Genomic DNA, 23,595 nt, shown 5'->3' on the forward strand with positions numbered 1-23,595 from the left:
CCTCTTGTGGCCTCCTGGAGGCAACTAGCTGTGCAAAAAAAAGACAGCCTGGCGGCCGGCTGTTGCAGTGTTGCCCTCTCAGGCAACACTGAGTGACTGACTGAGCCTCACCGTCTTATATAAAGTTCAGACGGAACTTTGCACGTGTCATAGTGGAGCCCTCAGGATTCCAGAGCCAGCTTTCTGACATCATAATGGGGCCTCAGAGATAAAAGCCTGGGCCCAGGCAGTGTTGGTCAGTGCTGCTCAGCAGGCAGCACTGGACTGGACTGGATTACAGCTGATACAAGGTGTGAAGGAACAAGGGGTGGCTGTGGGCATGCACTTGCTGCCGCTGCCAGTGTTTATCTGCATGGCAGCAGGGCATTTGGGCGTTGCCAGGAAGGCGTTTTTATGTAGATTCCTCCTCTTTCAGCACTGCATTGTGGTGCAAGCAAAAGAAGCAAATCCTGTCTGGCTTCCTCTCCGGCCTTTATTCACCTCCCGTGTAGCTGTGAGTGTGTGAGCCTGCAGGGCCCCATGGAATTGCCTAGAAGTAGGCTGAATCGCTGCAAGGGCTGAACAGCAGTATCGGGCAGGCTCGGGCAACGCGCGGCCCGTTCGGGTTATCGCTTCTCGGCCTTTTGGCTAAGATCAAGTGTAGTATCTGTTCTTATCAGTTTAATATCTGATACGTCCCCTATCTGGGGACCATATATTAAATGGATTTTTAGAACAGGGAGATGGAAATAGAGCTTGCTCTGTCCACTCCACGCATTGACCTGGTATTGCAGTATTTCCAGGACCGGTGCACCCTTTCCTTATGTGTTGACTAAAAGCAGATTCCAAAAGTGTTTTTTGTCTTTGCTATTGTTTCTGTCTTTCTGAAGGGATCTCCCCTTTTAATCCCATTATTTCAACACCTGTTGGACAATGCATGAGTGATAATGAGCTCATTGATTAAATGCAATTAATGAATAGATTGCCACCTCTTGTTGTGTGTCGTCTGTGTTTCTGTGTTTCCGGCATTTCACATTGGAACACCTCATTCACCTTCCTTGTCTTCTCTCCGCCCTCCCTTTTAGGTAAGTTAAAGAGCTGCACCTGAGCCAGCCACTGATTGATTGATTGATTGATTGATTGATTGATTGATTGATTGATTGATGCAGCACAACAGTCAAATAGTGGAGTGGAGTAGGGGAACAGCAAACAGCCAATAAAGCAGCCCGCCCGCTCGCCTGCCCGCCACAATGGACCTACCTGTGTACACTAGATGGATGTGATGGAATGTACTGTCGTCCCTACATTTCAAGAAGAAGTAAGAATTGCAGTTGCAACAAAGCCTTGCTTGCCTACAAAGAGAGCAGCAATTTGGATTTGTTACTATGTTACCTAGAAGAATAACAAACTGTGCAAGGATGGAGGTTGTAGGAGCAAGGAGAAGTTGTCTGTAAAGTTGGTGGATGCCTATTTTCCATTTTGCAGTCCCTTGTCTCCCTCTTGTGGCCTCCTGGAGGCAACTAGCTGTGCAAAAAAAAGACAGCCTGGCGGCCGGCTGTTGCAGTGTTGCCCTCTCAGGCAACACTGAGTGACTGACTGAGCCTCACCGTCTTATATAAAGTTCAGACGGAACTTTGCACGTGTCATAGTGGAGCCCTCAGGATTCCAGAGCCAGCTTTCTGACATCATAATGGGGCCTCAGAGATAAAAGCCTGGGCCCAGGCAGTGTTGGTCAGTGCTGCTCAGCAGGCAGCACTGGACTGGACTGGATTACAGCTGATACAAGGTGTGAAGGAACAAGGGGTGGCTGTGGGCATGCACTTGCTGCCGCTGCCAGTGTTTATCTGCATGGCAGCAGGGCATTTGGGCGTTGCCAGGAAGGCGTTTTTATGTAGATTCCTCCTCTTTCAGCACTGCATTGTGGTGCAAGCAAAAGAAGCAAATCCTGTCTGGCTTCCTCTCCGGCCTTTATTCACCTCCCGTGTAGCTGTGAGTGTGTGAGCCTGCAGGGCCCCATGGAATTGCCTAGAAGTAGGCTGAATCGCTGCAAGGGCTGAACAGCAGTATCGGGCAGGCTCGGGCAACGCGCGGCCCGTTCGGGTTATCGCTTCTCGGCCTTTTGGCTAAGATCAAGTGTAGTATCTGTTCTTATCAGTTTAATATCTGATACGTCCCCTATCTGGGGACCATATATTCAATGGATTTTTAGAACAGGGAGATGGAAATAGAGCTTGCTCTGTCCACTCCACGCATTGACCTGGTATTGCAGTATTTCCAGGACCGGTGCACCCTTTCCTTATGTGTTGACTAAAAGCAGATTCCAAAAGTGTTTTTTGTCTTTGCTATTGTTTCTGTCTTTCTGAAGGGATCTCCCCTTTTAATCCCATTATTTCAACACCTGTTGGACAATGCATGAGTGATAATGAGCTCATTGATTAAATGCAATTAATGAATAGATTGCCACCTCTTGTTGTGTGTCGTCTGTGTTTCTGTGTTTCCGGCATTTCACATTGGAACACCTCATTCACCTTCCTTGTCTTCTCTCCGCCCTCCCTTTTAGGTAAGTTAAAGAGCTGCACCTGAGCCAGCCACTGATTGATTGATTGATTGATTGATTGATTGATTGATTAATTGATTGATTGATTGATTGATGCAGCACAACAGTCAAATAGTGGAGTGGAGTAGGGGAACAGCAAACAGCCAATAAAGCAGCCCGCCCGCTCGCCTGCCCGCCACAATGGACCTACCTGTGTACACTAGATGGATGTGATGGAATGTACTGTCGTCCCTACATTTCAAGAAGAAGTAAGAATTGCAGTTGCAACAAAGCCTTGCTTGCCTACAAAGAGAGCAGCAATTTGGATTTGTTACTATGTTACCTAGAAGAATAACAAACTGTGCAAGGATGGAGGTTGTAGGAGCAAGGAGAAGTTGTCTGTAAAGTTGGTGGATGCCTATTTTCCATTTTGCAGTCCCTTGTCTCCCTCTTGTGGCCTCCTGGAGGCAACTAGCTGTGCAAAAAAAAGACAGCCTGGCAGCCGGCTGTTGCAGTGTTGCCCTCTCAGGCAACACTGAGTGACTGACTGAGCCTCACCGTCTTATATAAAGTTCAGACGGAACTTTGCACGTGTCATAGTGGAGCCCTCAGGATTCCAGAGCCAGCTTTCTGACATCATAATGGGGCCTCAGAGATAAAAGCCTGGGCCCAGGCAGTGTTGGTCAGTGCTGCTCAGCAGGCAGCACTGGACTGGACTGGATTACAGCTGATACAAGGTGTGAAGGAACAAGGGGTGGCTGTGGGCATGCACTTGCTGCCGCTGCCAGTGTTTATCTGCATGGCAGCAGGGCATTTGGGCGTTGCCAGGAAGGCGTTTTTATGTAGATTCCTCCTCTTTCAGCACTGCATTGTGGTGCAAGCAAAAGAAGCAAATCCTGTCTGGCTTCCTCTCCGGCCTTTATTCACCTCCCGTGTAGCTGTGAGTGTGTGAGCCTGCAGGGCCCCATGGAATTGCCTAGAAGTAGGCTGAATCGCTGCAAGGGCTGAACAGCAGTATCGGGCAGGCTCGGGCAACGCGCGGCCCGTTCGGGTTATCGCTTCTCGGCCTTTTGGCTAAGATCAAGTGTAGTATCTGTTCTTATCAGTTTAATATCTGATACGTCCCCTATCTGGGGACCATATATTAAATGGATTTTTAGAACAGGGAGATGGAAATAGAGCTTGCTCTGTCCACTCCACGCATTGACCTGGTATTGCAGTATTTCCAGGACCGGTGCACCCTTTCCTTATGTGTTGACTAAAAGCAGATTCCAAAAGTGTTTTTTGTCTTTGCTATTGTTTCTGTCTTTCTGAAGGGATCTCCCCTTTTAATCCCATTATTTCAACACCTGTTGGACAATGCATGAGTGATAATGAGCTCATTGATTAAATGCAATTAATGAATAGATTGCCACCTCTTGTTGTGTGTCGTCTGTGTTTCTGTGTTTCCGGCATTTCACATTGGAACACCTCATTCACCTTCCTTGTCTTCTCTCCGCCCTCCCTTTTAGGTAAGTTAAAGAGCTGCACCTGAGCCAGCCACTGATTGATTGATTGATTGATTGATTGATTGATTGATTGATGCAGCACAACAGTCAAATAGTGGAGTGGAGTAGGGGAACAGCAAACAGCCAATAAAGCAGCCCGCCCGCTCGCCTGCCCGCCACAATGGACCTACCTGTGTACACTAGATGGATGTGATGGAATGTACTGTCGTCCCTACATTTCAAGAAGAAGTAAGAATTGCAGTTGCAACAAAGCCTTGCTTGCCTACAAAGAGAGCAGCAATTTGGATTTGTTACTATGTTACCTAGAAGAATAACAAACTGTGCAAGGATGGAGGTTGTAGGAGCAAGGAGAAGTTGTCTGTAAAGTTGGTGGATGCCTATTTTCCATTTTGCAGTCCCTTGTCTCCCTCTTGTGGCCTCCTGGAGGCAACTAGCTGTGCAAAAAAAAGACAGCCTGGCGGCCGGCTGTTGCAGTGTTGCCCTCTCAGGCAACACTGAGTGACTGACTGAGCCTCACCGTCTTATATAAAGTTCAGACGGAACTTTGCACGTGTCATAGTGGAGCCCTCAGGATTCCAGAGCCAGCTTTCTGACATCATAATGGGGCCTCAGAGATAAAAGCCTGGGCCCAGGCAGTGTTGGTCAGTGCTGCTCAGCAGGCAGCACTGGACTGGACTGGATTACAGCTGATACAAGGTGTGAAGGAACAAGGGGTGGCTGTGGGCATGCACTTGCTGCCGCTGCCAGTGTTTATCTGCATGGCAGCAGGGCATTTGGGCGTTGCCAGGAAGGCGTTTTTATGTAGATTCCTCCTCTTTCAGCACTGCATTGTGGTGCAAGCAAAAGAAGCAAATCCTGTCTGGCTTCCTCTCCGGCCTTTATTCACCTCCCGTGTAGCTGTGAGTGTGTGAGCCTGCAGGGCCCCATGGAATTGCCTAGAAGTAGGCTGAATCGCTGCAAGGGCTGAACAGCAGTATCGGGCAGGCTCGGGCAACGCGCGGCCCGTTCGGGTTATCGCTTCTCGGCCTTTTGGCTAAGATCAAGTGTAGTATCTGTTCTTATCAGTTTAATATCTGATACGTCCCCTATCTGGGGACCATATATTAAATGGATTTTTAGAACAGGGAGATGGAAATAGAGCTTGCTCTGTCCACTCCACGCATTGACCTGGTATTGCAGTATTTCCAGGACCGGTGCACCCTTTCCTTATGTGTTGACTAAAAGCAGATTCCAAAAGTGTTTTTTGTCTTTGCTATTGTTTCTGTCTTTCTGAAGGGATCTCCCCTTTTAATCCCATTATTTCAACACCTGTTGGACAATGCATGAGTGATAATGAGCTCATTGATTAAATGCAATTAATGAATAGATTGCCACCTCTTGTTGTGTGTCGTCTGTGTTTCTGTGTTTCCGGCATTTCACATTGGAACACCTCATTCACCTTCCTTGTCTTCTCTCCGCCCTCCCTTTTAGGTAAGTTAAAGAGCTGCACCTGAGCCAGCCACTGATTGATTGATTGATTGATTGATTGATTGATTGATTGATTGATTGATTGATGCAGCACAACAGTCAAATAGTGGAGTGGAGTAGGGGAACAGCAAACAGCCAATAAAGCAGCCCGCCCGCTCGCCTGCCCGCCACAATGGACCTACCTGTGTACACTAGATGGATGTGATGGAATGTACTGTCGTCCCTACATTTCAAGAAGAAGTAAGAATTGCAGTTGCAACAAAGCCTTGCTTGCCTACAAAGAGAGCAGCAATTTGGATTTGTTACTATGTTACCTAGAAGAATAACAAACTGTGCAAGGATGGAGGTTGTAGGAGCAAGGAGAAGTTGTCTGTAAAGTTGGTGGATGCCTATTTTCCATTTTGCAGTCCCTTGTCTCCCTCTTGTGGCCTCCTGGAGGCAACTAGCTGTGCAAAAAAAAGACAGCCTGGCGGCCGGCTGTTGCAGTGTTGCCCTCTCAGGCAACACTGAGTGACTGACTGAGCCTCACCGTCTTATATAAAGTTCAGACGGAACTTTGCACGTGTCATAGTGGAGCCCTCAGGATTCCAGAGCCAGCTTTCTGACATCATAATGGGGCCTCAGAGATAAAAGCCTGGGCCCAGGCAGTGTTGGTCAGTGCTGCTCAGCAGGCAGCACTGGACTGGACTGGATTACAGCTGATACAAGGTGTGAAGGAACAAGGGGTGGCTGTGGGCATGCACTTGCTGCCGCTGCCAGTGTTTATCTGCATGGCAGCAGGGCATTTGGGCGTTGCCAGGAAGGCGTTTTTATGTAGATTCCTCCTCTTTCAGCACTGCATTGTGGTGCAAGCAAAAGAAGCAAATCCTGTCTGGCTTCCTCTCCGGCCTTTATTCACCTCCCGTGTAGCTGTGAGTGTGTGAGCCTGCAGGGCCCCATGGAATTGCCTAGAAGTAGGCTGAATCGCTGCAAGGGCTGAACAGCAGTATCGGGCAGGCTCGGGCAACGCGCGGCCCGTTCGGGTTATCGCTTCTCGGCCTTTTGGCTAAGATCAAGTGTAGTATCTGTTCTTATCAGTTTAATATCTGATACGTCCCCTATCTGGGGACCATATATTAAATGGATTTTTAGAACAGGGAGATGGAAATAGAGCTTGCTCTGTCCACTCCACGCATTGACCTGGTATTGCAGTATTTCCAGGACCGGTGCACCCTTTCCTTATGTGTTGACTAAAAGCAGATTCCAAAAGTGTTTTTTGTCTTTGCTATTGTTTCTGTCTTTCTGAAGGGATCTCCCCTTTTAATCCCATTATTTCAACACCTGTTGGACAATGCATGAGTGATAATGAGCTCATTGATTAAATGCAATTAATGAATAGATTGCCACCTCTTGTTGTGTGTCGTCTGTGTTTCTGTGTTTCCGGCATTTCACATTGGAACACCTCATTCACCTTCCTTGTCTTCTCTCCGCCCTCCCTTTTAGGTAAGTTAAAGAGCTGCACCTGAGCCAGCCACTGATTGATTGATTGATTGATTGATTGATTGATTGATTGATTGATTGATTGATGCAGCACAACAGTCAAATAGTGGAGTGGAGTAGGGGAACAGCAAACAGCCAATAAAGCAGCCCGCCCGCTCGCCTGCCCGCCACAATGGACCTACCTGTGTACACTAGATGGATGTGATGGAATGTACTGTCGTCCCTACATTTCAAGAAGAAGTAAGAATTGCAGTTGCAGCAAAGCCTTGCTTGCCTACAAAGAGAGCAGCAATTTGGATTTGTTACTATGTTACCTAGAAGAATAACAAACTGTGCAAGGATGGAGGTTGTAGGAGCAAGGAGAAGTTGTCTGTAAAGTTGGTGGATGCCTATTTTCCATTTTGCAGTCCCTTGTCTCCCTCTTGTGGCCTCCTGGAGGCAACTAGCTGTGCAAAAAAAAGACAGCCTGGCGGCCGGCTGTTGCAGTGTTGCCCTCTCAGGCAACACTGAGTGACTGACTGAGCCTCACCGTCTTATATAAAGTTCAGACGGAACTTTGCACGTGTCATAGTGGAGCCCTCAGGATTCCAGAGCCAGCTTTCTGACATCATAATGGGGCCTCAGAGATAAAAGCCTGGGCCCAGGCAGTGTTGGTCAGTGCTGCTCAGCAGGCAGCACTGGACTGGACTGGATTACAGCTGATACAAGGTGTGAAGGAACAAGGGGTGGCTGTGGGCATGCACTTGCTGCCGCTGCCAGTGTTTATCTGCATGGCAGCAGGGCATTTGGGCGTTGCCAGGAAGGCGTTTTTATGTAGATTCCTCCTCTTTCAGCACTGCATTGTGGTGCAAGCAAAAGAAGCAAATCCTGTCTGGCTTCCTCTCCGGCCTTTATTCACCTCCCGTGTAGCTGTGAGTGTGTGAGCCTGCAGGGCCCCATGGAATTGCCTTGAAGTAGGCTGAATCGCTGCAAGGGCTGAACAGCAGTATCGGGCAGGCTCGGGCAACGCGCGGCCCGTTCGGGTTATCGCTTCTCGGCCTTTTGGCTAAGATCAAGTGTAGTATCTGTTCTTATCAGTTTAATATCTGATACGTCCCCTATCTGGGGACCATATATTAAATGGATTTTTAGAACAGGGAGATGGAAATAGAGCTTGCTCTGTCCACTCCACGCATTGACCTGGTATTGCAGTATTTCCAGGACCGGTGCACCCTTTCCTTATGTGTTGACTAAAAGCAGATTCCAAAAGTGTTTTTTGTCTTTGCTATTGTTTCTGTCTTTCTGAAGGGATCTCCCCTTTTAATCCCATTATTTCAACACCTGTTGGACAATGCATGAGTGATAATGAGCTCATTGATTAAATGCAATTAATGAATAGATTGCCACCTCTTGTTGTGTGTCGTCTGTGTTTCTGTGTTTCCGGCATTTCACATTGGAACACCTCATTCACCTTCCTTGTCTTCTCTCCGCCCTCCCTTTTAGGTAAGTTAAAGAGCTGCACCTGAGCCAGCCAGCCACTGATTGATTGATTGATTGATTGATTGATTGATTGATTGATGCAGCACAACAGTCAAATAGTGGAGTGGAGTAGGGGAACAGCAAACAGCCAATAAAGCAGCCCGCCCGCTCGCCTGCCCGCCACAATGGACCTACCTGTGTACACTAGATGGATGTGATGGAATGTACTGTCGTCCCTACATTTCAAGAAGAAGTAAGAATTGCAGTTGCAACAAAGCCTTGCTTGCCTACAAAGAGAGCAGCAATTTGGATTTGTTACTATGTTACCTAGAAGAATAACAAACTGTGCAAGGATGGAGGTTGTAGGAGCAAGGAGAAGTTGTCTGTAAAGTTGGTGGATGCCTATTTTCCATTTTGCAGTCCCTTGTCTCCCTCTTGTGGCCTTCTGGAGGCAACTAGCTGTGCAAAAAAAAGACAGCCTGGCGGCCGGCTGTTGCAGTGTTGCCCTCTCAGGCAACACTGAGTGACTGACTGAGCCTCACCGTCTTATATAAAGTTCAGACGGAACTTTGCACGTGTCATAGTGGAGCCCTCAGGATTCCAGAGCCAGCTTTCTGACATCATAATGGGGCCTCAGAGATAAAAGCCTGGGCCCAGGCAGTGTTGGTCAGTGCTGCTCAGCAGGCAGCACTGGACTGGACTGGATTACAGCTGATACAAGGTGTGAAGGAACAAGGGGTGGCTGTGGGCATGCACTTGCTGCCGCTGCCAGTGTTTATCTGCATGGCAGCAGGGCATTTGGGCGTTGCCAGGAAGGCGTTTTTATGTAGATTCCTCCTCTTTCAGCACTGCATTGTGGTGCAAGCAAAAGAAGCAAATCCTGTCTGGCTTCCTCTCCGGCCTTTATTCACCTCCCGTGTAGCTGTGAGTGTGTGAGCCTGCAGGGCCCCATGGAATTTCCTAGAAGTAGGCTGAATCGCTGCAAGGGCTGAACAGCAGTATCGGGCAGGCTCGGGCAACGCGCGGCCCGTTCGGGTTATCGCTTCTCGGCCTTTTGGCTAAGATCAAATGTAGTATCTGTTCTTATCAGTTTAATATCTGATACGTCCCCTATCTGGGGAACATATATTAAATGGATTTTTAGAATAGGGAGATGGAAATAGAGCTTGCTCTGTCCACTCCACGCATTGACCTGGTATTGCAGTATTTCCAGGACCGGTGCACCCTTTCCTTATGTGTTGACTAAAAGCAGATTCCAAAAGTGTTTTTTGTCTTTGCTATTGTTTCTGTCTTTCTGAAGGGATCTCCCATTTAAATCCCATTATTTCAACACCTGTTGGACAATGCATGAGTGATAATGAGCTCATTGATTAAATGCAATTAATGAATAGATTGCCACCTCTTGTTGTGTGTCGTCTGTGTTTCTGTATTTCCGGCATTTCACATTGGAACACCTCATTCACCTTCCTTGTCTTCTCTCCGCCCTCCCTTTTAGGTAAGTTAAAGAGCTGCACCTGAGCCAGCCACTGATTGATTGATTGATTGATTGATTGATTGATTGATTGATTGATTGATTGATTGATTGATTGATGCAGCACAACAGTCAAATAGTGGAGTGGAGTAGGGGAACAGCAAACAGCCAATAAAGCAGCCCGCCCGCTCGCCTGCCCGCCACAATGGACCTACCTGTGTACACTAGATGGATGTGATGGAATGTACTGTCGTCCCTACATTTCAAGAAGAAGTAAGAATTGCAGTTGCAACAAAGCCTTGCTTGCCTACAAAGAGAGCAGCAATTTGGATTTGTTACTATGTTACCTAGAAGAATAACAAACTGTGCAAGGATGGAGGTTGTAGGAGCAAGGAGAAGTTGTCTGTAAAGTTGGTGGATGCCTATTTTCCATTTTGCAGTCCCTTGTCTCCCTCTTGTGGCCTCCTGGAGGCAACTAGCTGTGCAAAAAAAAGACAGCCTGGCGGCCGGCTGTTGCAGTGTTGCCCTCTCAGGCAACACTGAGTGACTGACTGAGCCTCACCGTCTTATATAAAGTTCAGACGGAACTTTGCACGTGTCATAGTGGAGCCCTCAGGATTCCAGAGCCAGCTTTCTGACATCATAATGGGGCCTCAGAGATAAAAGCCTGGGCCCAGGCAGTGTTGGTCAGTGCTGCTCAGCAGGCAGCACTGGACTGGACTGGATTACAGCTGATACAAGGTGTGAAGGAACAAGGGGTGGCTGTGGGCATGCACTTGCTGCCGCTGCCAGTGTTTATCTGCATGGCAGCAGGGCATTTGGGCGTTGCCAGGAAGGCGTTTTTATGTAGATTCCTCCTCTTTCAGCACTGCATTGTGGTGCAAGCAAAATAAGCAAATCCTGTCTGGCTTCCTCTCCGGCCTTTATTCACCTCCCGTGTAGCTGTGAGTGTGTGAGCCTGCAGGGCCCCATGGAATTGCCTAGAAGTAGGCTGAATCGCTGCAAGGGCTGAACAGCAGTATCGGGCAGGCTCGGGCAACGCGCGGCCCGTTCGGGTTATCGCTTCTCGGCCTTTTGGCTAAGATCAAGTGTAGTATCTGTTCTTATCAGTTTAATATCTGATACGTCCCCTATCTGGGGACCATATATTAAATGGATTTTTAGAACAGGGAGATGGAAATAGAGCTTGCTCTGTCCACTCCACGCATTGACCTGGTATTGCAGTATTTCCAGGACCGGTGCACCCTTTCCTTATGTGTTGACTAAAAGCAGATTCCAAAAGTGTTTTTTGTCTTTGCTATTGTTTCTGTCTTTCTGAAGGGATCTCCCCTTTTAATCCCATTATTTCAACACCTGTTGGACAATGCATGAGTGATAATGAGCTCATTGATTAAATGCAATTAATGAATAGATTGCCACCTCTTGTTGTGTGTCGTCTGTGTTTCTGTGTTTCCGGCATTTCACATTGGAACACCTCATTCACCTTACTTGTCTTCTCTCCGCCCTCCCTTTTAGGTAAGTTAAAGAGCTGCACCTGAGCCAGCCACTGATTGATTGATTGATTGATTGATTGATTGATTGATTGATTGATTGATTGATGCAGCACAACAGTCAAATAGTGGAGTGGAGTAGGGGAACAGCAAACAGCCAATAAAGCAGCCCGCCCGCTCGCCTGCCCGCCACAATGGACCTACCTGTGTACACTAGATGGATGTGATGGAATGTACTGTCGTCCCTACATTTCAAGAAGAAGTAAGAATTGCAGTTGCAGCAAAGCCTTGCTTGCCTACAAAGAGAGCAGCAATTTGGATTTGTTACTATGTTACCTAGAAGAATAACAAACTGTGCAAGGATGGAGGTTGTAGGAGCAAGGAGAAGTTGTCTGTAAAGTTGGTGGATGCCTATTTTCCATTTTGCAGTCCCTTGTCTCCCTCTTGTGGCCTCCTGGAGGCAACTAGCTGTGCAAAAAAAAGACAGCCTGGCGGCCGGCTGTTGCAGTGTTGCCCTCTCAGGCAACACTGAGTGACTGACTGAGCCTCACCGTCTTATATAAAGTTCAGACGGAACTTTGCACGTGTCATAGTGGAGCCCTCAGGATTCCAGAGCCAGCTTTCTGACATCATAATGGGGCCTCAGAGATAAAAGCCTGGGCCCAGGCAGTGTTGGTCAGTGCTGCTCAGCAGGCAGCACTGGACTGGACTGGATTACAGCTGATACAAGGTGTGAAGGAACAAGGGGTGGCTGTGGGCATGCACTTGCTGCCGCTGCCAGTGTTTATCTGCATGGCAGCAGGGCATTTGGGCGTTGCCAGGAAGGCGTTTTTATGTAGATTCCTCCTCTTTCAGCACTGCATTGTGGTGCAAGCAAAAGAAGCAAATCCTGTCTGGCTTCCTCTCCGGCCTTTATTCACCTCCCGTGTAGCTGTGAGTGTGTGAGCCTGCAGGGCCCCATGGAATTGCCTTGAAGTAGGCTGAATCGCTGCAAGGGCTGAACAGCAGTATCGGGCAGGCTCGGGCAACGCGCGGCCCGTTCGGGTTATCGCTTCTCGGCCTTTTGGCTAAGATCAAGTGTAGTATCTGTTCTTATCAGTTTAATATCTGATACGTCCCCTATCTGGGGACCATATATTAAATGGATTTTTAGAACAGGGAGATGGAAATAGAGCTTGCTCTGTCCACTCCACGCATTGACCTGGTATTGCAGTATTTCCAGGACCGGTGCACCCTTTCCTTATGTGTTGACTAAAAGCAGATTCCAAAAGTGTTTTTTGTCTTTGCTATTGTTTCTGTCTTTCTGAAGGGATCTCCCCTTTTAATCCCATTATTTCAACACCTGTTGGACAATGCATGAGTGATAATGAGCTCATTGATTAAATGCAATTAATGAATAGATTGCCACCTCTTGTTGTGTGTCGTCTGTGTTTCTGTGTTTCCGGCATTTCACATTGGAACACCTCATTCACCTTCCTTGTCTTCTCTCCGCCCTCCCTTTTAGGTAAGTTAAAGAGCTGCACCTGAGCCAGCCAGCCACTGATTGATTGATTGATTGATTGATTGATTGATTGATTGATGCAGCACAACAGTCAAATAGTGGAGTGGAGTAGGGGAACAGCAAACAGCCAATAAAGCAGCCCGCCCGCTCGCCTGCCCGCCACAATGGACCTACCTGTGTACACTAGATGGATGTGATGGAATGTACTGTCGTCCCTACATTTCAAGAAGAAGTAAGAATTGCAGTTGCAACAAAGCCTTGCTTGCCTACAAAGAGAGCAGCAATTTGGATTTGTTACTATGTTACCTAGAAGAATAACAAACTGTGCAAGGATGGAGGTTGTAGGAGCAAGGAGAAGTTGTCTGTAAAGTTGGTGGATGCCTATTTTCCATTTTGCAGTCCCTTGTCTCCCTCTTGTGGCCTTCTGGAGGCAACTAGCTGTGCAAAAAAAAGACAGCCTGGCGGCCGGCTGTTGCAGTGTTGCCCTCTCAGGCAACACTGAGTGACTGACTGAGCCTCACCGTCTTATATAAAGTTCAGACGGAACTTTGCACGTGTCATAGTGGAGCCCTCAGGATTCCAGAGCCAGCTTTCTGACATCATAATGGGGCCTCAGAGATAAAAGCCTGGGCCCAGGCAGTGTTGGTCAGTGCTGCTCAGCAGGCAGCACTGGACTGGACTGGATTACAGCTGATACAAGGTGTGAAGGAACAAGGGGTGGCTGTGGGCATGCACTTGCTGCCGCTGCCAGTGTTTATCTGCATGGCAGCAGGGCATTTGGGCGTTGCCAGGAAGGCGTTTTTATGTAGATTCCTCCTCTTTCAGCACTGCATTGTGGTGCAAGCAAAAGAAGCAAATCCTGTCTGGCTTCCTCTCCGGCCTTTATTCACCTCCCGTGTAGCTGTGAGTGTGTGAGCCTGCAGGGCCCCATGGAATTTCCTAGAAGTAGGCTGAATCGCTGCAAGGGCTGAACAGCAGTATCGGGCAGGCTCGGGCAACGCGCGGCCCGTTCGGGTTATCGCTTCTCGGCCTTTTGGCTAAGATCAAATGTAGTATCTGTTCTTATCAGTTTAATATCTGATACGTCCCCTATCTGGGGAACATATATTAAATGGATTTTTAGAATAGGGAGATGGAAATAGAGCTTGCTCTGTCCACTCCACGCATTGACCTGGTATTGCAGTATTTCCAGGACCGGTGCACCCTTTCCTTATGTGTTGACTAAAAGCAGATTCCAAAAGTGTTTTTTGTCTTTGCTATTGTTTCTGTCTTTCTGAAGGGATCTCCCATTTAAATCCCATTATTTCAACACCTGTTGGACAATGCATGAGTGATAATGAGCTCATTGATTAAATGCAATTAATGAATAGATTGCCACCTCTTGTTGTGTGTCGTCTGTGTTTCTGTATTTCCGGCATTTCACATTGGAACACCTCATTCACCTTCCTTGTCTTCTCTCCGCCCTCCCTTTTAGGTAAGTTAAAGAGCTGCACCTGAGCCAGCCACTGATTGATTGATTGATTGATTGATTGATTGATTGATTGATTGATTGATTGATTGATTGATTGATGCAGCACAACAGTCAAATAGTGGAGTGGAGTAGGGGAACAGCAAACAGCCAATAAAGCAGCCCGCCCGCTCGCCTGCCCGCCACAATGGACCTACCTGTGTACACTAGATGGATGTGATGGAATGTACTGTCGTCCCTACATTTCAAGAAGAAGTAAGAATTGCAGTTGCAACAAAGCCTTGCTTGCCTACAAAGAGAGCAGCAATTTGGATTTGTTACTATGTTACCTAGAAGAATAACAAACTGTGCAAGGATGGAGGTTGTAGGAGCAAGGAGAAGTTGTCTGTAAAGTTGGTGGATGCCTATTTTCCATTTTGCAGTCCCTTGTCTCCCTCTTGTGGCCTCCTGGAGGCAACTAGCTGTGCAAAAAAAAGACAGCCTGGCGGCCGGCTGTTGCAGTGTTGCCCTCTCAGGCAACACTGAGTGACTGACTGAGCCTCACCGTCTTATATAAAGTTCAGACGGAACTTTGCACGTGTCATAGTGGAGCCCTCAGGATTCCAGAGCCAGCTTTCTGACATCATAATGGGGCCTCAGAGATAAAAGCCTGGGCCCAGGCAGTGTTGGTCAGTGCTGCTCAGCAGGCAGCACTGGACTGGACTGGATTACAGCTGATACAAGGTGTGAAGGAACAAGGGGTGGCTGTGGGCATGCACTTGCTGCCGCTGCCAGTGTTTATCTGCATGGCAGCAGGGCATTTGGGCGTTGCCAGGAAGGCGTTTTTATGTAGATTCCTCCTCTTTCAGCACTGCATTGTGGTGCAAGCAAAAGAAGCAAATCCTGTCTGGCTTCCTCTCCGGCCTTTATTCACCTCCCGTGTAGCTGTGAGTGTGTGAGCCTGCAGGGCCCCATGGAATTGCCTAGAAGTAGGCTGAATCGCTGCAAGGGCTGAACAGCAGTATCGGGCAGGCTCGGGCAACGCGCGGCCCGTTCGGGTTATCGCTTCTCGGCCTTTTGGCTAAGATCAAGTGTAGTATCTGTTCTTATCAGTTTAATATCTGATACGTCCCCTATCTGGGGACCATATATTAAATGGATTTTTAGAACAGGGAGATGGAAATAGAGCTTGCTCTGTCCACTCCACGCATTGACCTGGTATTGCAGTATTTCCAGGACCGATGCACCCTTTCCTTATGTGTTGACTAAAAGCAGATTCCAAAAGTGTTTTTTGTCTTTGCTATTGTTTCTGTCTTTCTGAAGGGATCTCCCCTTTTAATCCCATTATTTCAACACCTGTTGGACAATGCATGAGTGATAATGAGCTCATTGATTAAATGCAATTAATGAATAGATTGCCACCTCTTGTTGTGTGTCGTCTGTGTTTCTGTGTTTCCGGCATTTCACATTGGAACACCTCATTCACCTTCCTTGTCTTCTCTCCGCCCTCCCTTTTAGGTAAGTTAAAGAGCTGCACCTGAGCCAGCCACTGATTGATTGATTGATTGATTGATTGATTGATTGATTGATTGATTGATTGATGCAGCACAACAGTCAAATAGTGGAGTGGAGTAGGGGAACAGCAAACAGCCAATAAAGCAGCCCGCCCGCTCGCCTGCCCGCCACAATGGACCTACCTGTGTACACTAGATGGATGTGATGGAATGTACTGTCGTCCCTACATTTCAAGAAGAAGTAAGAATTGCAGTTGCAACAAAGCCTTGCTTGCCTACAAAGAGAGCAGCAATTTGGATTTGTTACTATGTTACCTAGAAGAATAACAAACTGTGCAAGGATGGAGGTTGTAGGAGCAAGGAGAAGTTGTCTGTAAAGTTGGTGGATGCCTATTTTCCATTTTGCAGTCCCTTGTCTCCCTCTTGTGGCCTCCTGGAGGCAACTAGCTGTGCAAAAAAAAGACAGCCTGGCGGCCGGCTGTTGCAGTGTTGCCCTCTCAGGCAACACTGAGTGACTGACTGAGCCTCACCGTCTTATATAAAGTTCAGACGGAACTTTGCACGTGTCATAGTGGAGCCCTCAGGATTCCAGAGCCAGCTTTCTGACATCATAATGGGGCCTCAGAGATAAAAGCCTGGGCCCAGGCAGTGTTGGTCAGTGCTGCTCAGCAGGCAGCACTGGACTGGACTGGATTACAGCTGATACAAGGTGTGAAGGAACAAGGGGTGGCTGTGGGCATGCACTTGCTGCCGCTGCCAGTGTTTATCTGCATGGCAGCAGGGCATTTGGGCGTTGCCAGGAAGGCGTTTTTATGTAGATTCCTCCTCTTTCAGCACTGCATTGTGGTGCAAGCAAAAGAAGCAAATCCTGTCTGGCTTCCTCTCCGGCCTTTATTCACCTCCCGTGTAGCTGTGAGTGTGTGAGCCTGCAGGGCCCCATGGAATTGCCTAGAAGTAGGCTGAATCGCTGCAAGGGCTGAACAGCAGTATCGGGCAGGCTCGGGCAACGCACGGCCCGTTCGGGTTATCGCTTCTCGGCCTTTTGGCTAAGATCAAGTGTAGTATCTGTTCTTATCAGTTTAATATCTGATACGTCCCCTATCTGGGGACCATATATTAAATGGATTTTTAGAACAGGGAGATGGAAATAGAGCTTGCTCTGTCCACTCCACGCATTGACCTGGTATTGCAGTATTTCCAGGACCGGTGCACCCTTTCCTTATGTGTTGACTAAAAGCAGATTCCAAAAGTGTTTTTTGTCTTTGCTATTGTTTCTGTCTTTCTGAAGGGATCTCCCCTTTTAATCCCATTATTTCAACACCTGTTGGACAATGCATGAGTGATAATGAGCTCATTGATTAAATGCAATTAATGAATAGATTGCCACCTCTTGTTGTGTGTCGTCTGTGTTTCTGTGTTTCCGGCATTTCACATTGGAACACCTCATTCACCTTCCTTGTCTTCTCTCCGCCCTCCCTTTTAGGTAAGTTAAAGAGCTGCACCTGAGCCAGCCACTGATTGATTGATTGATTGATTGATTGATTGATTGATTGATTGATTGATTGATTGATGCAGCACAACAGTCAAATAGTGGAGTGGAGTAGGGGAACAGCAAACAGCCAATAAAGCAGCCCGCCCGCTCGCCTGCCCGCCACAATGGACCTACCTGTGTACACTAGATGGATGTGATGGAATGTACTGTCGTCCCTACATTTCAAGAAGAAGTAAGAATTGCAGTTGCAACAAAGCCTTGCTTGCCTACAAAGAGAGCAGCAATTTGGATTTGTTACTATGTTACCTAGAAGAATAACAAACTGTGCAAGGATGGAGGTTGTAGGAGCAAGGAGAAGTTGTCTGTAAAGTTGGTGGATGCCTATTTTCCATTTTGCAGTCCCTTGTCTCCCTCTTGTGGCCTCCTGGAGGCAACTAGCTGTGCAAAAAAAAGACAGCCTGGCGGCCGGCTGTTGCAGTGTTGCCCTCTCAGGCAACACTGAGTGACTGACTGAGCCTCACCGTCTTATATAAAGTTCAGACGGAACTTTGCACGTGTCATAGTGGAGCCCTCAGGATTCCAGAGCCAGCTTTCTGACATCATAATGGGGCCTCAGAGATAAAAGCCTGGGCCCAGGCAGTGTTGGTCAGTGCTGCTCAGCAGGCAGCACTGGACTGGACTGGATTACAGCTGATACAAGGTGTGAAGGAACAAGGGGTGGCTGTGGGCATGCACTTGCTGCCGCTGCCAGTGTTTATCTGCATGGCAGCAGGGCATTTGGGCGTTGCCAGGAAGGCGTTTTTATGTAGATTCCTCCTCTTTCAGCACTGCATTGTGGTGCAAGCAAAAGAAGCAAATCCTGTCTGGCTTCCTCTCCGGCCTTTATTCACCTCCCGTGTAGCTGTGAGTGTGTGAGCCTGCAGGGCCCCATGGAATTGCCTAGAAGTAGGCTGAATCGCTGCAAGGGCTGAACAGCAGTATCGGGCAGGCTCGGGCAACGCACGGCCCGTTCGGGTTATCGCTTCTCGGCCTTTTGGCTAAGATCAAGTGTAGTATCTGTTCTTATCAGTTTAATATCTGATACGTCCCCTATCTGGGGACCATATATTAAATGGATTTTTAGAACAGGGAGATGGAAATAGAGCTTGCTCTGTCCACTCCACGCATTGACCTGGTATTGCAGTATTTCCAGGACCGGTGCACCCTTTCCTTATGTGTTGACTAAAAGCAGATTCCAAAAGTGTTTTTTGTCTTTGCTATTGTTTCTGTCTTTCTGAAGGGATCTCCCCTTTTAATCCCATTATTTCAACACCTGTTGGACAATGCATGAGTGATAATGAGCTCATTGATTAAATGCAATTAATGAATAGATTGCCACCTCTTGTTGTGTGTCGTCTGTGTTTCTGTGTTTCCGGCATTTCACATTGGAACACCTCATTCACCTTCCTTGTCTTCTCTCCGCCCTCCCTTTTAGGTAAGTTAAAGAGCTGCACCTGAGCCAGCCACTGATTGATTGATTGATTGATTGATTGATTGATTGATTGATTGATTGATTGATGCAGCACAACAGTCAAATAGTGGAGTGGAGTGGGGGAACAGCAAACAGCCAATAAAGCAGCCCGCCCGCTCGCCTGCCCGCCACAATGGACCTACCTGTGTACACTAGATGGATGTGATGGAATGTACTGTCGTCCCTACATTTCAAGAAGAAGTAAGAATTGCAGTTGCAACAAAGCCTTGCTTGCCTACAAAGAGAGCAGCAATTTGGATTTGTTACTATGTTACCTAGAAGAATAACAAACTGTGCAAGGATGGAGGTTGTAGGAGCAAGGAGAAGTTGTCTGTAAAGTTGGTGGATGCCTATTTTCCATTTTGCAGTCCCTTGTCTCCCTCTTGTGGCCTCCTGGAGGCAACTAGCTGTGCAAAAAAAAGACAGCCTGGCGGCCGGCTGTTGCAGTGTTGCCCTCTCAGGCAACACTGAGTGACTGACTGAGCCTCACCGTCTTATATAAAGTTCAGACGGAACTTTGCACGTGTCATAGTGGAGCCCTCAGGATTCCAGAGCCAGCTTTCTGACATCATAATGGGGCCTCAGAGATAAAAGCCTGGGCCCAGGCAGTGTTGGTCAGTGCTGCTCAGCAGGCAGCACTGGACTGGACTGGATTACAGCTGATACAAGGTGTGAAGGAACAAGGGGTGGCTGTGGGCATGCACTTGCTGCCGCTGCCAGTGTTTATCTGCATGGCAGCAGGGCATTTGGGCGTTGCCAGGAAGGCGTTTTTATGTAGATTCCTCCTCTTTCAGCACTGCATTGTGGTGCAAGCAAAAGAAGCAAATCCTGTCTGGCTTCCTCTCCGGCCTTTATTCACCTCCCGTGTAGCTGTGAGTGTGTGAGCCTGCAGGGCCCCATGGAATTGCCTAGAAGTAGGCTGAATCGCTGCAAGGGCTGAACAGCAGTATCGGGCAGGCTCGGGCAACGCGCGGCCCGTTCGGGTTATCGCTTCTCGGCCTTTTGGCTAAGATCAAGTGTAGTATCTGTTCTTATCAGTTTAATATCTGATACGTCCCCTATCTGGGGACCATATATTAAATGGATTTTTAGAACAGGGAGATGGAAATAGAGCTTGCTCTGTCCACTCCACGCATTGACCTGGTATTGCAGTATTTCCAGGACCGGTGCACCCTTTCCTTATGTGTTGACTAAAAGCAGATTCCAAAAGTGTTTTTTGTCTTTGCTATTGTTTCTGTCTTTCTGAAGGGATCTCCCCTTTTAATCCCATTATTTCAACACCTGTTGGACAATGCATGAGTGATAATGAGCTCATTGATTAAATGCAATTAATGAATAGATTGCCACCTCTTGTTGTGTGTCGTCTGTGTTTCTGTGTTTCCGGCATTTCACATTGGAACACCTCATTCACCTTCCTTGTCTTCTCTCCGCCCTCCCTTTTAGGTAAGTTAAAGAGCTGCACCTGAGCCAGCCACTGATTGATTGATTGATTGATTGATTGATTGATTGATTGATTGATTGATTGATTGATTGATTGATGCAGCACAACAGTCAAATAGTGGAGTGGAGTAGGGGAACAGCAAACAGCCAATAAAGCAGCCCGCCCGCTCGCCTGCCCGCCACAATGGACCTACCTGTGTACACTAGATGGATGTGATGGAATGTACTGTCGTCCCTACATTTCAAGAAGAAGTAAGAATTGCAGTTGCAACAAAGCCTTGCTTGCCTACAAAGAGAGCAGCAATTTGGATTTGTTACTATGTTACCTAGAAGAATAACAAACTGTGCAAGGATGGAGGTTGTAGGAGCAAGGAGAAGTTGTCTGTAAAGTTGGTGGATGCCTATTTTCCATTTTGCAGTCCCTTGTCTCCCTCTTGTGGCCTCCTGGAGGCAACTAGCTGTGCAAAAAAAAGACAGCCTGGCGGCCGGCTGTTGCAGTGTTGCCCTCTCAGGCAACACTGAGTGACTGACTGAGCCTCACCGTCTTATATAAAGTTCAGACGGAACTTTGCACGTGTCATAGTGGAGCCCTCAGGATTCCAGAGCCAGCTTTCTGACATCATAATGGGGCCTCAGAGATAAAAGCCTGGGCCCAGGCAGTGTTGGTCAGTGCTGCTCAGCAGGCAGCACTGGACTGGACTGGATTACAGCTGATACAAGGTGTGAAGGAACAAGGGGTGGCTGTGGGCATGCACTTGCTGCCGCTGCCAGTGTTTATCTGCATGGCAGCAGGGCATTTGGGCGTTGCCAGGAAGGCGTTTTTATGTAGATTCCTCCTCTTTCAGCACTGCATTGTGGTGCAAGCAAAAGAAGCAAATCCTGTCTGGCTTCCTCTCCGGCCTTTATTCACCTCCCGTGTAGCTGTGAGTGTGTGAGCCTGCAGGGCCCCATGGAATTGCCTAGAAGTAGGCTGAATCGCTGCAAGGGCTGAACAGCAGTATCGGGCAGGCTCGGGCAACGCGCGGCCCGTTCGGGTTATCGCTTCTCGGCCTTTTGGCTAAGATCAAGTGTAGTATCTGTTCTTATCAGTTTAATATCTGATACGTCCCCTATCTGGGGACCATATATTAAATGGATTTTTAGAACAGGGAGATGGAAATAGAGCTTGCTCTGTCCACTCCACGCATTGACCTGGTATTGCAGTATTTCCAGGACCGGTGCACCCTTTCCTTATGTGTTGACTAAAAGCAGATTCCAAAAGTGTTTTTTGTCTTTGCTATTGTTTCTGTCTTTCTGAAGGGATCTCCCCTTTTAATCCCATTATTTCAACACCTGTTGGACAATGCATGAGTGATAATGAGCTCATTGATTAAATGCAATTAATGAATAGATTGCCACCTCTTGTTGTGTGTCGTCTGTGTTTCTGTGTTTCCGGCATTTCACATTGGAACACCTCATTCACCTTCCTTGTCTTCTCTCCGCCCTCCCTTTTAGGTAAGTTAAAGAGCTGCACCTGAGCCAGCCACTGATTGATTGATTGATTGATTGATTGATTGATTGATTGATGCAGCACAACAGTCAAATAGTGGAGTGGAGTAGGGGAACAGCAAACAGCCAATAAAGCAGCCCGCCCGCTCGCCTGCCCGCCACAATGGACCTACCTGTGTACACTAGATGGATGTGATGGAATGTACTGTCGTCCCTACATTTCAAGAAGAAGTAAGAATTGCAGTTGCAACAAAGCCTTGCTTGCCTACAAAGAGAGCAGCAATTTGGATTTGTTACTATGTTACCTAGAAGAATAACAAACTGTGCAAGGATGGAGGTTGTAGGAGCAAGGAGAAGTTGTCTGTAAAGTTGGTGGATGCCTATTTTCCATTTTGCAGTCCCTTGTCTCCCTCTTGTGGCCTCCTGGAGGCAACTAGCTGTGCAAAAAAAAGACAGCCTGGCGGCCGGCTGTTGCAGTGTTGCCCTCTCAGGCAACACTGAGTGACTGACTGAGCCTCACCGTCTTATATAAAGTTCAGACGGAACTTTGCACGTGTCATAGTGGAGCCCTCAGGATTCCAGAGCCAGCTTTCTGACATCATAATGGGGCCTCAGAGATAAAAGCCTGGGCCCAGGCAGTGTTGGTCAGTGCTGCTCAGCAGGCAGCACTGGACTGGACTGGATTACAGCTGATACAAGGTGTGAAGGAACAAGGGGTGGCTGTGGGCATGCACTTGCTGCCGCTGCCAGTGTTTATCTGCATGGCAGCAGGGCATTTGGGCGTTGCCAGGAAGGCGTTTTTATGTAGATTCCTCCTCTTTGAGCACTGCATTGTGGTGCAAGCAAAAGAAGCAAATCCTGTCTGGCTTCCTCTCCGGCCTTTATTCACCTCCCGTGTAGCTGTGAGTGTGTGAGCCTGCAGGGCCCCATGGAATTGCCTAGAAGTAGGCTGAATCGCTGCAAGGGCTGAACAGCAGTATCGGGCAGGCTCGGGCAACGCGCGGCCCGTTCGGGTTATCGCTTCTCGGCCTTTTGGCTAAGATCAAGTGTAGTATCTGTTCTTATCAGTTTAATATCTGATACGTCCCCTATCTGGGGACCATATATTAAATGGATTTTTAGAACAGGGAGATGGAAATAGAGCTTGCTCTGTCCACTCCACGCATTGACCTGGTATTGCAGTATTTCCAGGACCGGTGCACCCTTTCCTTATGTGTTGACTAAAAGCAGATTCCAAAAGTGTTTTTTGTCTTTGCTATTGTTTCTGTCTTTCTGAAGGGATCTCCCCTTTTAATCCCATTATTTCAACACCTGTTGGACAATGCATGAGTGATAATGAGCTCATTGATTAAATGCAATTAATGAATAGATTGCCACCTCTTGTTGTGTGTCGTCTGTGTTTCTGTGTTTCCGGCATTTCACATTGGAACACCTCATTCACCTTCCTTGTCTTCTCTCCGCCCTCCCTTTTAGGTAAGTTAAAGATCTGCACCTGAGCCAGCCACTGATTGATTGATTGATTGATTGATTGATTGATTGATTGATTGATTGATTGATTGATGCAGCACAACAGTCAAATAGTGGAGTGGAGTAGGGGAACAGCAAACAGCCAATAAAGCAGCCCGCCCGCTCGCCTGCCCGCCACAATGGACCTACCTGTGTACACTAGATGGATGTGATGGAATGTACTGTCGTCCCTACATTTCAAGAAGAAGTAAGAATTGCAGTTGCAACAAAGCCTTGCTTGCCTACAAAGAGAGCAGCAATTTGGATTTGTTACTATGTTACCTAGAAGAATAACAAACTGTGCAAGGA

At 47.7% G+C, this 23,595-nt stretch overlaps 16 non-coding genes across 16 annotated transcripts; all 16 read left to right on the forward strand.

Annotated features, from left to right (window-relative positions):
• Positions 1-607: 607 nt before the first annotated feature.
• LOC142685824 (U2 spliceosomal RNA) lies at positions 608-798 on the forward strand. The gene has a single exon (XR_012855267.1). It is a non-coding gene; the product is annotated as a U2 spliceosomal RNA (small nuclear RNA).
• Positions 799-2,082: 1,284 nt separating this feature from the next.
• LOC142685863 (U2 spliceosomal RNA) lies at positions 2,083-2,273 on the forward strand. Its single transcript, XR_012855301.1, has one exon. It is a non-coding gene; the product is annotated as a U2 spliceosomal RNA (small nuclear RNA).
• A 1,296-nt stretch (positions 2,274-3,569) lies between these two features.
• LOC142685825 (U2 spliceosomal RNA) lies at positions 3,570-3,760 on the forward strand. The gene has a single exon (XR_012855268.1). It is a non-coding gene; the product is annotated as a U2 spliceosomal RNA (small nuclear RNA).
• A 1,276-nt stretch (positions 3,761-5,036) lies between these two features.
• Positions 5,037-5,227, forward strand: LOC142685828 (U2 spliceosomal RNA). Its single transcript, XR_012855269.1, has one exon. It is a non-coding gene; the product is annotated as a U2 spliceosomal RNA (small nuclear RNA).
• A 1,288-nt stretch (positions 5,228-6,515) lies between these two features.
• On the forward strand, positions 6,516-6,706 carry LOC142685829 (U2 spliceosomal RNA). The gene has a single exon (XR_012855270.1). It is a non-coding gene; the product is annotated as a U2 spliceosomal RNA (small nuclear RNA).
• Positions 6,707-7,994: 1,288 nt separating this feature from the next.
• On the forward strand, positions 7,995-8,185 carry LOC142685830 (U2 spliceosomal RNA). The gene has a single exon (XR_012855271.1). It is a non-coding gene; the product is annotated as a U2 spliceosomal RNA (small nuclear RNA).
• A 1,280-nt stretch (positions 8,186-9,465) lies between these two features.
• LOC142685869 (U2 spliceosomal RNA) lies at positions 9,466-9,656 on the forward strand. The gene has a single exon (XR_012855307.1). It is a non-coding gene; the product is annotated as a U2 spliceosomal RNA (small nuclear RNA).
• Positions 9,657-10,956: 1,300 nt separating this feature from the next.
• LOC142685831 (U2 spliceosomal RNA) lies at positions 10,957-11,147 on the forward strand. The gene has a single exon (XR_012855272.1). It is a non-coding gene; the product is annotated as a U2 spliceosomal RNA (small nuclear RNA).
• A 1,288-nt stretch (positions 11,148-12,435) lies between these two features.
• Positions 12,436-12,626, forward strand: LOC142685833 (U2 spliceosomal RNA). Its single transcript, XR_012855274.1, has one exon. It is a non-coding gene; the product is annotated as a U2 spliceosomal RNA (small nuclear RNA).
• A 1,280-nt stretch (positions 12,627-13,906) lies between these two features.
• Positions 13,907-14,097, forward strand: LOC142685870 (U2 spliceosomal RNA). Its single transcript, XR_012855308.1, has one exon. It is a non-coding gene; the product is annotated as a U2 spliceosomal RNA (small nuclear RNA).
• A 1,300-nt stretch (positions 14,098-15,397) lies between these two features.
• Positions 15,398-15,588, forward strand: LOC142685841 (U2 spliceosomal RNA). The gene has a single exon (XR_012855281.1). It is a non-coding gene; the product is annotated as a U2 spliceosomal RNA (small nuclear RNA).
• A 1,288-nt stretch (positions 15,589-16,876) lies between these two features.
• LOC142685834 (U2 spliceosomal RNA) lies at positions 16,877-17,067 on the forward strand. The gene has a single exon (XR_012855275.1). It is a non-coding gene; the product is annotated as a U2 spliceosomal RNA (small nuclear RNA).
• A 1,292-nt stretch (positions 17,068-18,359) lies between these two features.
• LOC142685835 (U2 spliceosomal RNA) lies at positions 18,360-18,550 on the forward strand. The gene has a single exon (XR_012855276.1). It is a non-coding gene; the product is annotated as a U2 spliceosomal RNA (small nuclear RNA).
• A 1,288-nt stretch (positions 18,551-19,838) lies between these two features.
• On the forward strand, positions 19,839-20,029 carry LOC142685836 (U2 spliceosomal RNA). Its single transcript, XR_012855277.1, has one exon. It is a non-coding gene; the product is annotated as a U2 spliceosomal RNA (small nuclear RNA).
• A 1,300-nt stretch (positions 20,030-21,329) lies between these two features.
• LOC142685837 (U2 spliceosomal RNA) lies at positions 21,330-21,520 on the forward strand. Its single transcript, XR_012855278.1, has one exon. It is a non-coding gene; the product is annotated as a U2 spliceosomal RNA (small nuclear RNA).
• A 1,276-nt stretch (positions 21,521-22,796) lies between these two features.
• LOC142685839 (U2 spliceosomal RNA) lies at positions 22,797-22,987 on the forward strand. Its single transcript, XR_012855279.1, has one exon. It is a non-coding gene; the product is annotated as a U2 spliceosomal RNA (small nuclear RNA).
• The last annotated feature ends 608 nt before the right edge of the window (positions 22,988-23,595 follow it).

This window comes from Rhinoderma darwinii (assembly GCF_050947455.1).
Source record: "Rhinoderma darwinii isolate aRhiDar2 chromosome 5 unlocalized genomic scaffold, aRhiDar2.hap1 SUPER_5_unloc_15, whole genome shotgun sequence".
NCBI lineage: Eukaryota > Metazoa > Chordata > Amphibia > Anura > Rhinodermatidae > Rhinoderma > Rhinoderma darwinii.